Source organism: Dermacentor silvarum, chromosome 9 (genome assembly GCF_013339745.2).
Source record: "Dermacentor silvarum isolate Dsil-2018 chromosome 9, BIME_Dsil_1.4, whole genome shotgun sequence".
NCBI lineage: Eukaryota > Metazoa > Arthropoda > Arachnida > Ixodida > Ixodidae > Dermacentor > Dermacentor silvarum.
Window position 1 is genome coordinate 25,283,914 of NC_051162.1, and position 15,967 is coordinate 25,299,880.

Consider the following 15,967-nt stretch of genomic DNA (forward strand, 5'->3'; position numbering starts at 1 on the left):
ATGGCCCTCTACTGGACATGCACCATTGTCTTTAATAAGAAGGCTCAAAAAACATTTGACCTGTTGTGTCATCTCCTAAAGATACACAGTGGTCTGCGGACAACACCACTCGTCCGAGTGGCTCAAACTCTTTTGAGCCAGTAAGCTAGTCGTAAAAACCCGGCATGTACCTGCTTTGTACCAAAGATTAAGATTATAATAAAGTATTTACTGCACTTTTTTGGATTGTTTTTTTGCAGAACTGGATATGATGCTCCAGTTACTGCTCTCTACTTGGGCATTTGTGTCAATCAAAATTTGCACAACCCAATAAAACATTAATCAAGCAGTTGGAATTGGTGTCATCATGTTCCTTAAAATTTTTCTTCCGGTTGCCACTTGGGAGAGATGAACTAATGGTCCCTTGAGGAGCCCTCTGTACGAGCAACCGTTGCTCCCTTGAAGAGTATTGGCAAAGAGTTACCGTTGCTCTCTAGAAGAGTATCGGAAAAGGGCAACCGTTCCTCCCTTGAGGAGAATGGCGAAGGGGGAACCGTCCCTCCCTTGAGGAGCATTGTGAAGGGGCAACCGTACCTCCCTGAGGAGCATTGGGAAAGAGCGACCGTTCCTCCTTTTGATGAGCATTGGGAAAGGACAACCGTTCCTCCCTTGAGGAGCATTGGGAGAGAGCGACTGCTCCTCCCTTGAGGAGCATTGGGTAAAGGCAACCGTTCATCCCTTGAGGAGCATTGGGAAAAGGCAACCGTTCCTCCCTTGAGGAGCATCGGGAAATGGCAACTGTTCCTCCCTTGAGGAGTACTGGGAAAGAGCAACCGTTCGGCCCCTGAAGGAGTAACGCCAGGGGAGTAACAGTTCATCCCGTCGCAGTTACCCCCTAAAGGGAGGAATGGTTGTGGCAGACCAGTTCCTCCCCTAAAGGAGTAACCTCAATACCCCTTTTCCTCCTTTTCTTCTTAGAGTGTAGGTGGCAGGGTGGTCGGGATGTTTGCAAGGATGATCGAAAACGCTGCGAGAAGAGAGAAAGGCGCGTTCAAGCGCGCTCGTGCTCAAGCACGCAAGCCTCCTTTGCCGATCTCACACGTGCGCGGAAAAGCGCAAGGGCCGCGCAATACACTCTAAGCAAAAAATGGAGAAAATGAGAGTAACTGCAGCTTTTAGTCCTCGCAACTAACATTTAGTTCCCAGGAGGACCAAGTGGAACAAGATGGCTGGCATGTTCAAAATCGAAGGACTAAGGCCCGGATTCAGAAATGCTCCTAACCTTAGACCGTTTCCCTACCTTACGCAAGGAGTCCTTCATGCTACCTAAACGTTAGGCGCCCTCAGAAGGCCTTCGAGAATTCTAAAAGCTTCCTTTTACCTTCCCTGCGGAAGGAGCGCCTCACTAAAGTCCCTAGATATTTTTTTTGCTTAAAATCTAGGGACTTTACGCCTCACCAAAGGAAGTGGAACGTTACAGGCTTCTGGTTTTGAGATTACTTACGAAAATATGCAAAATATTTCTAATGAATTGCCAAAGTAAACTTCCGGCGCTGTTAGAATTGCATTTCTACTTCTATATAAGGGCATAAATACCATTTCTTTCGTCAATGACGTAAAAATAGCTCAAAAATGATGCACATGGCAGGAAAGCAAGCTCATCCTAGCAACTTTGGCAGCATCCGACAGTTCGGTTGGTCAGGCGTCGCTTTCTATTGCTTTTTGGCCTGCGTTTTGTTTCGTGCGTGTGTGTGTGTGTGTGTGTGTGTGTGTGTGTGTGTGTGTATTTGCCATGCCGGGCAAAACTTATTTCACGGAGGAAGAAAAATTGGCTGTGGCTTAACTCAGTTATGCCTGGGTGTGCGTAGCTAGAGGTACGGTTAATCTTATTGTTTAGCTTGGTTCTCTCTACGGTTACGTCTTTTTCATTTAGCTTCGTACGTCTGAATGTTTAGGTTTGGTTGTTACCTCTCGTTAAGTTATGGTTATATTAAAGACTAGACATTACTAAATGGTAACCTATTTATTGTGAAAGTCTTCATCTTGTGGTTTCTCAATTGCCACAAAGACGGCCCGATGGTCGGTGAGGCGGGAGGATAAGGGGTTGTCGTACAGTGACTTGAACACGTTTCGGGTGCTATCCTGGTGTGAATCCACTCGCCTGGCCACTTCGTACTTACGACGCTTCTCGAGGCGTGCGGCTCGTTCTTCCTCCGTCTCTTCTGCGTCGTCTACACCGTGGCTTTTAATGGGTATATAAGTACAATCTATGCACCCAGTAACCCCGGGGAATCCTCCAATGGCATAGATACCTAGTCATGACTGACCTCGCTTCACTGGCGTTTGGCAGCCGAACGTACTTGGGATACAGACGTAGGCATATCAGCTGTGTCTTATCTCAAATGCATCGGCATATAGAGGGTTGGGATACACACACAAGGTCCCCTACAACAGTTTGCATGGCACCCGTTCCGTAAAAACGCAGTGCGATGAGGACCTTCAACAGAGTAGGTAGCGGCGCTCGTCTGTTGTCAGTGTTACAAAGCAGTTGCAGCTCTGTCAGTATGGTTGCAACAGCTCGCTTGGAAAAACGATACTGGGCTAGAAACTCCACTTCGTTGTAGTGTTCCAGTGGATAATGCCTGTCAATCACATGCCAGACTGGAGTCAACGGCGGAGGCTTGTACACAGTCCCGTAAAGAAGTTCACTTGCACGCCGAAGAAACCTTGCATAGCTTTCGAAGCTATCGTCTTCGGATAAATATCGCAAGGCCGTCATTCTCGCCGCTCGCTTTTCACAGAAAAACGGAATCACAAAAGAAATGGCACAAAGCGCAGTCTGCGGAGCCAAACTGGACGTCAATACACGGCGGCTGGCTGCCGCGGCGTTGGCTGCGCACGGCACCTATCCAAGCCGAGCGTACCGCGTGCAAAGTCCTGCGGAGAAGCATACGTTCAGGTAGAGGAGCGCGGTTAGGAAGCATGAAGGTAGCATGCCGGCTTCCTAAGCGTGAGGAAGCACCAAGGAGGCCCTAACTTAGTGCCCCTTAGTAAGGGACGTTCCAAAATTGACGCCAGGTCGCCTTACAGCGTGTAAGACGTCCTTAGTAAGGAAAGGAGCGTTTCAGAATCCGGGCCTAAGTGTTTAGTCCCGGTTTGAAAGGCAGCAACGGAAGGCCGAACGGCAACGCTTGCTCTCGTCACGCAACCGTTGCTCCCCTGCAGTAAGCCGCATGCTGTGTCCTGCATTTGCACGCGCCCACATGTCTATTCAAGAGCCAGATTTTCCTGTGGGCTGGCGTAGAGGGACTACACGTCTTGCAAACAAATACGCATGCACACAAATGAAAGACATGGTTGCACCAAAACGTAAGCGGCTGAAGCTGCAGTCGTAGCGAGTCAGCGCATTTATACAAACAACCTGCGACAAAAATAGACTGTGAACATCACAATAAAATCCGAAGCTACGCGGGACCCCGTACAACGTCGCGACAAACAGCCGATAGCGAGAAGCACGGTTGAATGACGGTTCATTTACGGCTCTGTGTTGAACCGACTGTTTATATATAGCGTCATGTAGTAGTGACGGTAAAGAAAACAGTCGTAAAACTGTGTATGACGAAACTGGTTGTTTATTGGGCGAACCTGTGCCCACAAAAGCAAGCCACACTCAAAGCACAACGATAGCGGCGAACACAGTCGGCGATCGTCGAAAATCTGCTCAGCGGCGAAACGCGTCGGCTTTTATACCTGAGTCATCGAAGGTTCCAGCATAGAGAAAGGAATTCAACAAGAGGGGACACTGCCATAGGGCCCAGCGGCCGAATTGACTGCAGCGTGCCAAGCGGTCGGTGTCGATCACTTGCATCACTTCCGGTTTCGGTTTTGGGCGCGCGTATTTTGAACGCAAGCTAGCACGCCGGCTGCGCCCCCCCCCCCCCCCCCCCATTTCCTTTCCTTTTTTTTTTGCTCTTCGTGCAGAATCGGTTTATTATTTTGTAAAAATGATTGCGAACGATCTCGGAAAGTCCCATCGAATCTGTGCCAAGTGCAATTTCACAAAGTAGACGCAAGACCTTTTGTGCAATGATGAAATATTTATTTTGCTCTATATAAAAGCTCGTTCCGCGCTTTTTGTGCGTTCATCCAACGTTGTGACACCAGCAGGTAAGGCAGTAGTTCCTGTATGAAGCTCCACCGGACGGTACCAGCTGAAAAAAAAAAGTAAATTACAACCATGTTACATTTGCAAGCACGTAACAGCATGTTACAAGCATGAGTCATTTTCGTATTTAGACATAGGAATACTGCGTGTAGGCGAAACGTGCGAAAGCGGTGAATGGGCGGCCTTACAAAAAAGCAATTCGCTTTTACATACATGGCGTAGAAAATACCCGGACTCATCCAAACATATATGAAAACATCTGATTTCCAAGCGTTCCCCCATTTCCGGGCATTATTTCCTGCACTTTGGCAGCACAAATACACGAGCGACTTCGCGTTTCCAAAACTTGGCCTCGGGCGACGCGACGGTACGCTACATACATAGAGACGGACGCAACAGGCTCTCAAGACAAATGCGTGGGTGCAATGCCTTTCTTCAGTCCTTTAGAAGACGTAATTTTCGAATGACAAGTTTCTGATATGTTCGTCGTTCGCGCGTTCTGCCGGCGCCAGCAGCACACCCCATGTTATCACTCTTGGCAATCGGCCATCGCGTTTTCAACAGGCGTGAGTACCGAAAGAAGGTATATGCTGTTGCGGAGCCACAAAAACGTCACAGACTTGTCCCTCTAAGATTCATTACACGCCAAACTTTATCACCACGGCCGAGCTGCTTATCGCTAACTGCGTCACAGCGCGCTGTGCGGCCAGCGTGCCTCAAAAGTACCCCAGAAAGTAACGAAATTACTTTTCAGTAATGTCTGGCGTCAGAGAAAGCGGCCCAAACTTCTCCTAGCAAGATGAACTAGACTACACACCACGGCTGAGTTCTCGCTAACTGCGACACGGCGCCCTATGCGGCCAGTGTGGCTCAAAAACCGAAATAAGTTACAATAGTCCCATAGGAAGCGTCGGAAACATGTCTCAGCACGATTCATGAACTCAAATTAACTGCGCCAGGATGGCCGAGCTGTTTTTCGCGAACTGCGTTTTAAGTCTCGGTCCCGTGCCGTAAGCCTAATTGCGTCGTAGACTGTGCAACAAGATTTCTCACCTTGCCGTAGTCCAATAGTGCAGTGGTGTCTTGTCCCAGTGCAGAAGGAACGCAAGAATACGCCGAGAGCCCAATAAACCAGGTTACATTTAAAAAAGAAAAAAAAAGGAGACAGACGGGTCGCCGCGCGCGAGCGCTCAAACGCGCGCGCAGCCATCCTCGCTGGCTTCGGGGGAGTGTCTGGCGGATGACGCATGTATCTGGCGCGTCACTGACCTGTGACTAGGTAAGGCAAGGAAAATAAGTCGCAAAGCTTAAGTTCATTTATACGCAAAACGTTTAAGTTCTCGCGGCAAAGAATTACAAAAATAAATCAATGCCTGTTAACTTAAGTTCACTTTCTTTTTTTTTTCGATGCTCGCGGCAGCTAACGTTCGGTGTCAAAAATATAGCGTGACGTAGGGTGACGTGTTTCCTGTTGCCAGTTTTTGCCGAGTGTCCCCTCTTGTTGAATGTCTTTCTCTATGGGCCACCGGTGAAAGATAAACATGTATACGTGTCAATACCCTCCCCTTAAAAAGCATCGTCCTGATGCTACAAACACGAAAGCGAAAACAAAACCACGCGTGCAGAAAGGGACAAAAATAACAAAGCAACAAAGGACCTATAAGTTCCTGAGCGGGCGTAGAAAGGCGCACCAGGTGGATGACTTCAGGTCGTGCGCGGCGCCGCTTTGATTGCGAAATACCGTCCGGCACGACCTCATAGTCCAGTGCGCCAATACGTCGGATGATCTTATATGGTCCGAAATGGCGACGTAAGAGTTTCTCGCTAAGTCCTCGTCGGCGTATCGGAGTCCAGACCCAAACACGGTCTCCGGGCTGGTACTCCACGTAGCGTCGTCGAAGGTTGTAGTGTCTGCTGTCGGTTCTCTGCTGGTTCTTGATGCGCAGGCGGGCGAGCTGTCGACCTACTTCGGCACGCTGCAAATAGGTGGCAACGTGGAGATTTTCTTCGTCGGAGACATCCGGTAGCATGGCGTCAAGCGTCGTTGCCGGTTTCCTTCCGTAGACCAGGTTGAACGGCGCCATGTGCGTCGTTTCTTGCATGGCCGTGTTGTATGCGAAGGTCACGTACGGAAGGATGGCATCCCACGTCTTGTGTTCGACGTCGACGTACATTGCCAGCATGTCGGGCGATGGTCTTATTTAGGCGCTCGGTGAGGCCATTCGTCTGCGGGTGGTAGGCGGTGGTCCGGCGATGGCTTGTCTGGCTGTAGCGCAGGATGGCTTGAGTTAGATCAGCCGTGAAGGCCGTACCTCTGTCGGTGATGAGGACTTCTGGGGCACCGTGACGCAGGAGGATGTTCTCAGCGAAGAATCGTGCTACCTCGGCGGCACTGCCTTTGGGCAAGGCTTTTGTTTCGGCGTAGCGGGTGAGGTAATCCGTAGCTACGACGATCTATTTATTGCCGGACGTCGACGTCGGAAAAGGCCCCAGTAAGTCCATCCCGATATGCTGGAAGGGTCGGCGAGGTGGCTCGATCGGCTGTAGAAATCCGGCTGGCCTTGTCGGCGGTGTTTTGCGTCGCTGACAGTCTCAGCATGTCCTTACGTAATGGGCGACGTCGGCAGAGAGGCGAGGCCAGTAGTATTTTTCTTGTATCCTCGCGAGCGTGCGGGAAAAACCGAGGTGTCCAGCGGTTTGGTCGTCATGGAGAGCTTGCAGAACCTCTGGACGCAATGCTGCGGGTACCACGAGGAGGTAGTTGGCTCGGAGAGGCGAGAAGTTCTTCTTTAGGAGAATGTCGTTTTGCAAGAAAAACGACGCCAATCCTAGCCTGAACACCTTCGGCACAATGACGGTCTTGCCTTCCAGGTAGTCTACAAGGCTCCTTAGTTCCGGGTCGGCTCGCTGTTGTTCGGCGAATTCGTCGGCACTGATGGGCCCCAAGAAAGTGTCGTCATCCTGGTCGTCTTGTGGCGGCGGTTCGACAGGGGCGCGAGACAAGCAGTCGGCGGCAGAGTGCTTTCGCCCGGACTTGTAAACGACGGTGATGTCGAATGCTTGAAGTCTTAGACTCCATCGTGCGAGGCGACCTGAAGGATCCTTCAAGTTAGCTAGCTAACACAAGGCGTGGTGGTCGCTCACAACTTTAAAGGGCCTGCCATAGAGGTAGGGACGAAACTTTGATGTAGCCCAGATGATGGCGAGGCACTCCTTTTCTGTTGTGGAATAATTTGCTTCCGCCTTCGATAGCGACCGGCTAGCGTAACTTACAACCCTTTCTAGTCCGTCAGTCCTCTGCACAAGAACGGCGCCGAGTCCTACGCTGCTTGCGTCGGTGTGGACTTCGGTATCGGCGTTTTCGTACGAAATGCGCAAGTATTGGCGGCGATTGCAGGCGTCGCTTCAGTTCTTCAAATGCTTCGACTTGCGGCGTGTCCCACTTGAACTCGACGTCGGCCTTCGTGAGATACGTCAGTGGCTCAGCGATCCGCGAAAAGTCCTTGACGAAGCGCCTGTAATAGGCGCACAGTCCAAGAAATCTACGCACTGCCTTCTTGTCGGCGGGCGGAGGAAAGTTGGAGATGGCTGTAGTTTTCTGAGGGTCGGGGCGCACTCCAGACTTGTTGATGACGTGGCCCAAGAACAAGAGCTCCTCATATGCGAAGCGGCACTTTTCTGGCTTTAACGTGAGTCCGGAGGTTTTGATTGCTTGAAGAACTGTTTCAAGGCACCGCAGGTGTTCTTCGAAGCTTGAGGCAAACACAACGACGTCGTCCAAATAGACGAGGCAAGTCTGCCACTTCAAGCCTGCCAGTACTGTATCCATGACGCGTTGGAAAGTCGCAGGTGCCGAGCAAAGACCAAACGGCATGACCTCGAACTCGAACAGTCCGTCTGGTGTTATAAACGCAGTCTTCTCCCGGTCCCTCTCGTCGACTTCGATTTGCCAGTAGCCGGTTTTGAGGTCCATCGACGAAAAATACTTTGCGTTGTAGAGTCGATCCAAGGCGTCGTCAATCTGTGGGAGGGGGTATACGTCCTTCTTCGTGATCTTGTTGAGGCGACGGTAATCGACGCAGAAACGTAGGGTTCCATCCTTCTTCTTCACTAACACCACGGGGGACGCCCACGGACTCTTGGACGGCTGGATGATGTCGTCGCGTAGCATTTCGTCGACTTGTTGCCTTATGGCTTCACGTGCGCGCGCCGAAACTCGGTACGGGCTCTGACGGAGTGGGCGGACATTTTCGTCGGTGATGATGCGGTGCTTGGCGAGAGGGGTTTGTCGAACTTTTGACGACGACGAGAAGCAGTCCTTGTATTGCAGGAGCAGAGCTTTTAGTTGTTCTTTCTTATGCCTGGGAAGGTTCTGATTGACGTCGAAAGTTGGTTCAGGTATTATAGTCGTCGTTGCAGGTGCACTGGAATCCGTGAAGGCGAAAGCACTGCTGGCTGGTACTATTTCGTCGATGTAGGCGACCGTGGTGCCTTTGTTAATGTGCTTGTATTCAGGGCTGAAGTTCGTGAGCATCACCCTTGCTTTCCCTGCACGTGGCTCAGCTATGCCTCTAGCGACGCAATCTTCACGGTCGAGCAGTAGGTGATGATCGCCCTCGATGATGCCCTGCATGTCTGCAGGCACTTCGGTACCGACGGAAATCATTACGCTGGAGCGAGGCGGAACGGTGATTTGTTCTTCAAGCACATTCAAGGCATGGTAACTTATTCTTGTATTCGGTAGTATCGCGTTGTGCGTTGAAAGCGTTATCGACTTGGATCTTAAGTCGATGACTGCACCGTATTGGTTTAGAAAGTCCATGCCTAGGATGACATCCCTGGAGCAGTGCTGCAGGATTACGAAGCTCGCCGGGTAAGTGCGGTTGTTTACCGTGACTCGGGCTGTGCAGATTCCAGCGGGCGTTATTAGGTGGCCTCCCGCTGTCCGGATATCGGGTCCTTGCCAGGCCGTCTTCACCTTCTTTAACTCGGTGGCGAACGCGCCACTGAAGACGGAATAGTCGGCGCCAGTGTCGACGAGAGCGGTGACGTTATGACCATCGTTGAGCACGTCTAAATCGGTAGACCGTCGTCTAGCATTACGGTTAAGTCGTGGCGTCGGATCACGGCTGCGTCGGCTTGCTCCGCTGCTGCTACGTCGCGTCGGCCGGTCTTCTTGCGGTAGCGAAGTGCTGTCAAGGCTGTTGCTAGGCGGCGTGCTGATATCTCGTCGTGATGATTCGCGATTCGTCCGTCGTCGTCGTCGGCGGCGGCGGAGGATCTTCGGCATTGCGGCGTACAGCAACCGCACCTCCATCGGTTGCTGCCTTTAGTTTCCCGGGTAAGGGCTGGGAGATCGGCCCCGGGTGGGACCGGTGTACTGACGGCGATGCGGCGAGATGTAGCGGCCTGGTGACGGCGAGCGTGAGGGTCGTCGGGGTTGCCACTGGGCTCCGGCGAGGTAGTCGGCAATGTCGCGCGGTCCTTCACCCCGCACTGGACGCGGCGCGTTGACGGCGAACCCTCGTAGGCCCATCTCGCAGTATGGGCATCGGCGGTAGATATGACCAGCTTCCCCGCAGTGATAGCAGAGCGGGCGGTGGTCGGGGGCGCGCCAAATGTCCGTCTTTCTCGGGTAGCTGCGCTGGACGACGAACGGGAGTGCTGGCAGCGGCGGTGGTGGACGTCGGAACTGCGGCGTTACGGGGCCCTGGCGCGAGCGCGGAGGGGGGCCTTGACGACGGGCGACGGCGGCGTAGGTCAGCGCTTCCGGCTCGGGTTGCGGCGATTCGGGAAGTCCTAGCGATTGCTGGATTTCCTCCCGCTCGATATCGGCGATGGAAGCAACTTGAGGCTGCGACGACGGTAGCAACTTCTGCAGCTCTTCGCGTAATATCGCCCTGATGGTGTCTCGTAGGTCGTGGGAGAGTCCTTGGACTTCGGTGTACTGTGGCGTCGAACGGCGATTGTATTGCCGGTTGCGCATGTCCAGTGCTTTCTCGATCGTCGTAGCCTCCGAGAGAAGGTCTTGGACTGTCGTTGGTGCATTCCGCACCAGTCCGGCGAATAGCTCCTGCTTAACTCCCCGCATGAGCAAGCGAACTTTCTTGTCTTCTGGCATAGCGGGGTCGGCGTGCCGGAATAATCGAGTCATTTCTTCAGTGTACATACCGATGCTCTCATTCGGGAGCTCTACACGGTTTTCCAACAAGGCTGCAGCTCTTTCTTTACGGACGACGCTCGTGAAGATGTCCAGGAATGCGGCTCGGAAGAGGTCCCAGGTTGTTAGTGCACGCTCCCTATTCTCGAACCAGGTTCTGGCGCCGTCTTCAAGCGAGAAGTAAACATGGCGCAGCTTGTCGTCGTCGCTCCATTTGTTGAACGTCGCGGTCCTATCATATGTCTCCAGCCAGGTTTCAGGGTCTTGAGCCGATGATCCACGAAAGGTCGGTGGCTCCCGAGGTTGTTGCAGCAGGATGGGGGACGCTGGTGCTGCCATTCTGGTTGTTGACTTGGCCTTGATTGCAGTGGTCTTTTCGGGAAGAAGTCCGTACTCCGGCAGAAGTCCTTGCTGCCTACGGTTAGCTCGCTGTTCCTTGGCGACCTTGGTCTCGTCCTCCGGTTTCGGGCTTGGGTCGCGGCTTTGCGGGGGCGTTCGGTGCAAGAACGAACTAGCACCTCCACCAGATGTCACGTAGTAGTGACGGTAAAGAAAACAGTTGTAAAACTGTGTATGACGAAACTGGTTGTTTATTGGGCGAAACTGTGCCCACAAAAGCAAGCTACACTCAAAGCACAACGATAGCGGCGAACACAGTCGGCGATCGTCGAAAATCTGCTCAGCGGCGAAACGCGTCGGCTTTTATACCTGAGTCATCGAAGGTTCCAGATTAATCCCTGATGTCCACGTGTCTTCCAGAAAGTTCTAGGCAATTCGCGTCTGTCATACAATCTGATAAGATAAGCGTCGGTGAAAACAGGCAACGGAAAGAAGCAATCGATAACGTTCTAGAAACTTTCGATACAGGCGCGTCCTGCGCCGAGCGATAACGTTTAACATTTGTTAGCCGGTGGAAAGCGGCCACCGGTGAAAGATAAACATGTATACGTGTCAATAGTATCTCAGCGAAAGCCGCGACTAAGATTACTGCTGGGATCTCGCTGACCTATACGTATATACCGCGACATCGAGCGTGACTGCGAGCTCACGCCGCAGTGTTATCGGTCACTGGCGGATTTTGGCCAGGGCCGCATAGTGCACTCGCCTCCGGTGTTTGCCTATCTGCTCAACCTCGTATGCCTTCAGGACAGTGCTGTCAAGTGCAAATAAACGAATCAGCTAAGGCGGAGTTTTCTGTTCAAGGGAGAGTCGATTCTTCCGCGAAGAAACACGTATCAAGGAAGTAAAGAAAAATGTGAAATTGGGGGCCTTTCGTCCCCGTGTGCATAAATAGATACCATGATCGTGCCGTGGTATCTATGCAGATACCACTATTGTAGCGACGTGCCGTGTCGTTTAGGGGTATGATTCTGCGCATGGTCAGCCTAATTTTTCCGACATAACCTCACGTGAGCATACAGTTAGGGCTCCACAGCTACGTAATATTTGTGAAGCATTGCATATAACTAGCATTTGCAGCATACTTGGTCGGCTCGTGTGAAATGCAGTGGATGAACGATATCTTAAATTTCAAGGGACGCATACTTCTATGGTTTACAACATAAAATAATTGGCACCCTGAATTAGCAATCAAACGCTTTAACGTAATATGGTTCTGCTGCCTACATGTGCCAACGCACCACCAGAAGTTCAAATACAGTCTCCAGTTGCTTTGTAGCCATAGTCAACTATTGCTCACTATGTTACACAGACAATTGCATCACTTTTGGGAGTGCTCTAAATTTTCATTGTGTCAGGCACATTTATCTACCTTTTTCATTCAGTATTACACCGAGGCTATGCAAAGTAATAGTTGTTGAGAGTTCAAAAATTTCGAACAACCTCCACTTTCAGTGGTGCATCTGTACGACCAGATATATTGTCAATTAAGGGTTTTAACCCTACTTAAAATCATATTATATCAAGCAGGGCGTCATTACCTGATGCAACTAGCATATCAAGTGAAGTTGCTAAATAGGCTAGAACTGCTAGCACCCTTTTAATTTTAAATAAAGATTTTATTTTCAATTCCTGATTTATTATAGTCACCGCGGCAAAGTAGGCAATGGATGTTAACAGATTTATTCTCGTGCAATTGCAGGACCTCCAATCAGCTGGTGCTCAAATGACCACATGCTTATTCATCTGAGATAAGTTCTCAGAGGGAAGATTTGGTCATTTCATGCTTGTTTTCCTGCACCATATATTTTCAAGTGTGTTTTGTACCTTTAAATACAGAAACGCATGGCCATATCCGCAAGAACCAAAGCAGAGCTATGGCAGCTAGGCCCATAGCAGCCTCATACTACTATGCACAATGCGGCACATTTCATTCTAGACTGAGGGTTTTCTAGATTGAAGGTCAAACAGGAATGCAAGGAACATCTATGGCTAAAAGGGAACGTGGCAGGAGAGCAGACAGTCCTTGGCTTTGTATACATGTGGACATGAGCAAATGCCAGAGGAAAACAAAAAATGCTAGAATGCATAGCAAGTGACAATAATGAGCTAGGAGGAGGGTGCGAGATAATTATACTAAGAGGCATGAACGCACACATAGAAGACAAGGTCGGGTACACAGACTCAACAGGCAACATGATGCTGGATATGTGTGAAAGGCATGACTTAGTTGTACGTAACAGTACTAAAAAGTGTGAAGGTTACATAACATGGGAGGGAGGTAGGGGCCTGTAGTCGACGATATATTATGCACAAATGTCACATAGGATGCACGATAGGCTAAAGCTAATGAACATAGATGAATTCGGCTCCAGTAGTCTAGGTAGTGATCACAAACGTATCAATCTTAGTTTTAGAAGAGAAATGAAAGTAGGTAGGAGGCAAGATGAACAACCAGGTGGGATATTTTACTCTGAAAAGCAGCTTGAAATAGCAACCCAACAAATTGAGGAAGTAATTTCAGAGGATACAAAAACAGAATGGACATATGCAAATTTAACAGGGCTATTTGAGCTAGAGCTTGCTAAGGTACGAGTCAGGTCAAAAGGGAACAGAAGACTTAAGCCCAAGACCTGGTGGGATGAGGAGGTTAAGAAGGCCATAGAGAAACGTCAGGAAGCATCCAAGGAACACAGATATTCAAAGCGGAGGGGTGAACCAGAAGCTGATGTAGGCAGAAAATGGAATAACTTCTTAAACTGTAGAAGGGAAGCCTCCCATTTGATCAATGACAAGATTAGAAGAAAGGGGAGCCAATGGTTGTCAGAAGTAAACAACAAGGATAGAAAAGCAGCAAAGAAATTTTGGAGACATCTCAACTCCCTGAGTAATAAGACTAGCCTAGAGCAGAGGTTTATAGTTACAGCTCAAGGTGTTCGGCTAGAGGGTGATGATGCAATGGAACATATAAGAACAATGATGACAGAAACATTTCAAGAACGGAACGTAGCGTGTGCTCAATCAGGTGAGGATAAACCGGTTAGTGCAGTGGCTCCACTTGAGCAAAGCGACCGGAAAAAGGAAGAGAAGAAGGTTCCTAGAAGCACGTCAACATGTCCTGATGGCATCTCAATTATGTTAATAAAGACATTGGGCCCAAAATCTGAGAAAGCATTGAGAGGTAGTGAGCAAAATTATAATGGACGGTAAGGTCCCCAACGGGTGGAGACTAAACAAGATGAGCATGATATATAAGGGAAACGGGTGGAGACTAAACAAGATGAGCATGATATATAAGGGAAAGGGGGACAAAGCCGACATAAACAACTGCCGTTCCATCACAGTGACGTCAGCGGTTTACAGGGTGGTGATGCAGATTATAAAGGACAGACTGCAGACATGGGTGAAGGGCGAGGAGGTGCTGGGGTAACTACAATATGGGTTCCGGAAACAAAGAAGGTTAGAAGATAATCTGTTCTCATTGACGCAGTGCATTGAAATAAAAGAAAATGAACACAGGCCCCTATGGCTGGCATTTCTGGATATCAAGGGAGCTTATGACAGTGAAATCCCAAAGGATTTGTGGGGCATACTGGGCACTCTAGATGTGGAAGATAGAGTAAGAAATCTTTTAAAAGATATCTATAAAAGTAACAAGGTACGTATAAAATGGAAGAAAAGGCACCTGACCCTGTAGAGATACAGCAGGGGCTTAGGCAGGGCTGCCCTCTGTCACTTTTGTTGTTCATGCTGTATTTACAAGGATTAGAGACAAAATGAGAGAGGAGCTGACTTGGCTTCAACCTTTCGTTTTTCAAGCAAGGAGAAAGGTTTAAATAGTCATTACTAGGACTGATGTACGCGGATGACATTGTACTTATGGCTGACAACAAGGAAGACTTGCAGGGATTAATGGACATCTGTGGTAAAGAGGGAGATAGCTTAGGTTTGAAGTTTAGTGAAGAAAAATCTGCAGTCATGAATTTTAATGATAATCAGGGCAGCGAGCATGGGATACAGGAGGTTACATGGGATGTAGTGGATAAGTACAAATATCTTGGAGTGTGGATAAACAATGGGGCTGAGTAGGGGAAGCTCTTTGTTGTTTGAAGCCAGGACGGGAGTATTGCGGACTAAGATGTATCGAGTCAAGTACCAAGGTACTAGACACATTGTGTGGTGCGTGTGGAGAAGAGAAAATGGCTAACACCTGATACCTTTCTGTAAAGGGCTTAACCCTATATTGCAACGCAACGGGGCTGATTTTTTCAAAGCATTGGGTTCAGGGACAGTGAAGGCAAAATAGACTTTAAGCGGGTAGAAATAACGAAATGGGCGTTATCTGATTGGTAGCTAAAATCAAGGCAAGGGTGAAAATTCACCCTCCACGAAGTACAAAATATGTTACTAGTCACGGCTAGGTGGCGTGTGCCACCGCCCGATTTAAAGCGATCAGCCTCATCCATCCATCCATACAGGAGGTGTCTCCACAACTCATTAATCCCGGCCACGGCGGCCGCATTTCGATGGGGGACGAAATACGAAAACACTCGTGTACTTAGCTTTAGGTGCACGTTAAAGAACCCCAGGCGGTCCAAATTTCCGGAGTCCCCCACTACAGCGTGCCTCATAATCAGAACTGGTTTTGGCACGTAAAACCCCATAATATATATTAATTTCTACACTTCTTAGTATGCTTTGGCACACCATAGCAACTTAGAAATGTAATGCGATTTCACTACAAAGTTGCCTCCAATAATTAGAGCCACAGCATGCAGGGATTGTTTTCACGACACTTTATCACAGGAAAGAATCACTGGCTACATACAAATACTCCAGTATTGATGGGCAGAATACGTGTTATACCAGATTCATACACCAGAAAGCTGTCAATAAAGATAGGATGTTCACATTATCTTCCACAGTATACAACAGGTATACAAACACCTTTGTGCATGGGTTGAATATGAAGAACAGCAATGTTCCAACGATGGAAAAAAAGAGCATCTGAGTCAAAGGTGATCACAGAAAATTGGCTGATGTTTAACTGTTGTAAACCTAGTTATCGGAAGCGAAAGGTCTATTTGGCTTGGTTTTGCAAAGACTATATGCACACAGTTGCATTAATGCCCCCTTCCACACTTGGTAAGCTTCTCTACTAACGTGCTAGTAGAGCCTTTTCTCCGGTGTTTCAGTAGCCGACTTTGACTTTGCTTGAGATTTCGCAGCATGCGGTCTAGGTATATCTACTGGATGATTGGATT

General features: G+C 49.4%; 1 long non-coding RNA gene across 1 annotated transcript; it reads right to left on the reverse strand.

Moving 5' to 3' along the window:
• Positions 1-4,056: 4,056 nt before the first annotated feature.
• On the reverse strand, positions 4,057-5,385 carry LOC125940161 (uncharacterized). The gene is made up of 2 exons (XR_007463400.1): positions 5,198-5,385; positions 4,057-4,190 (listed from the first exon to the last, which is right to left on the reverse strand). It is a non-coding gene; the product is annotated as an uncharacterized LOC125940161 (long non-coding RNA).
• Positions 5,386-15,967: the final 10,582 nt, after the last annotated feature.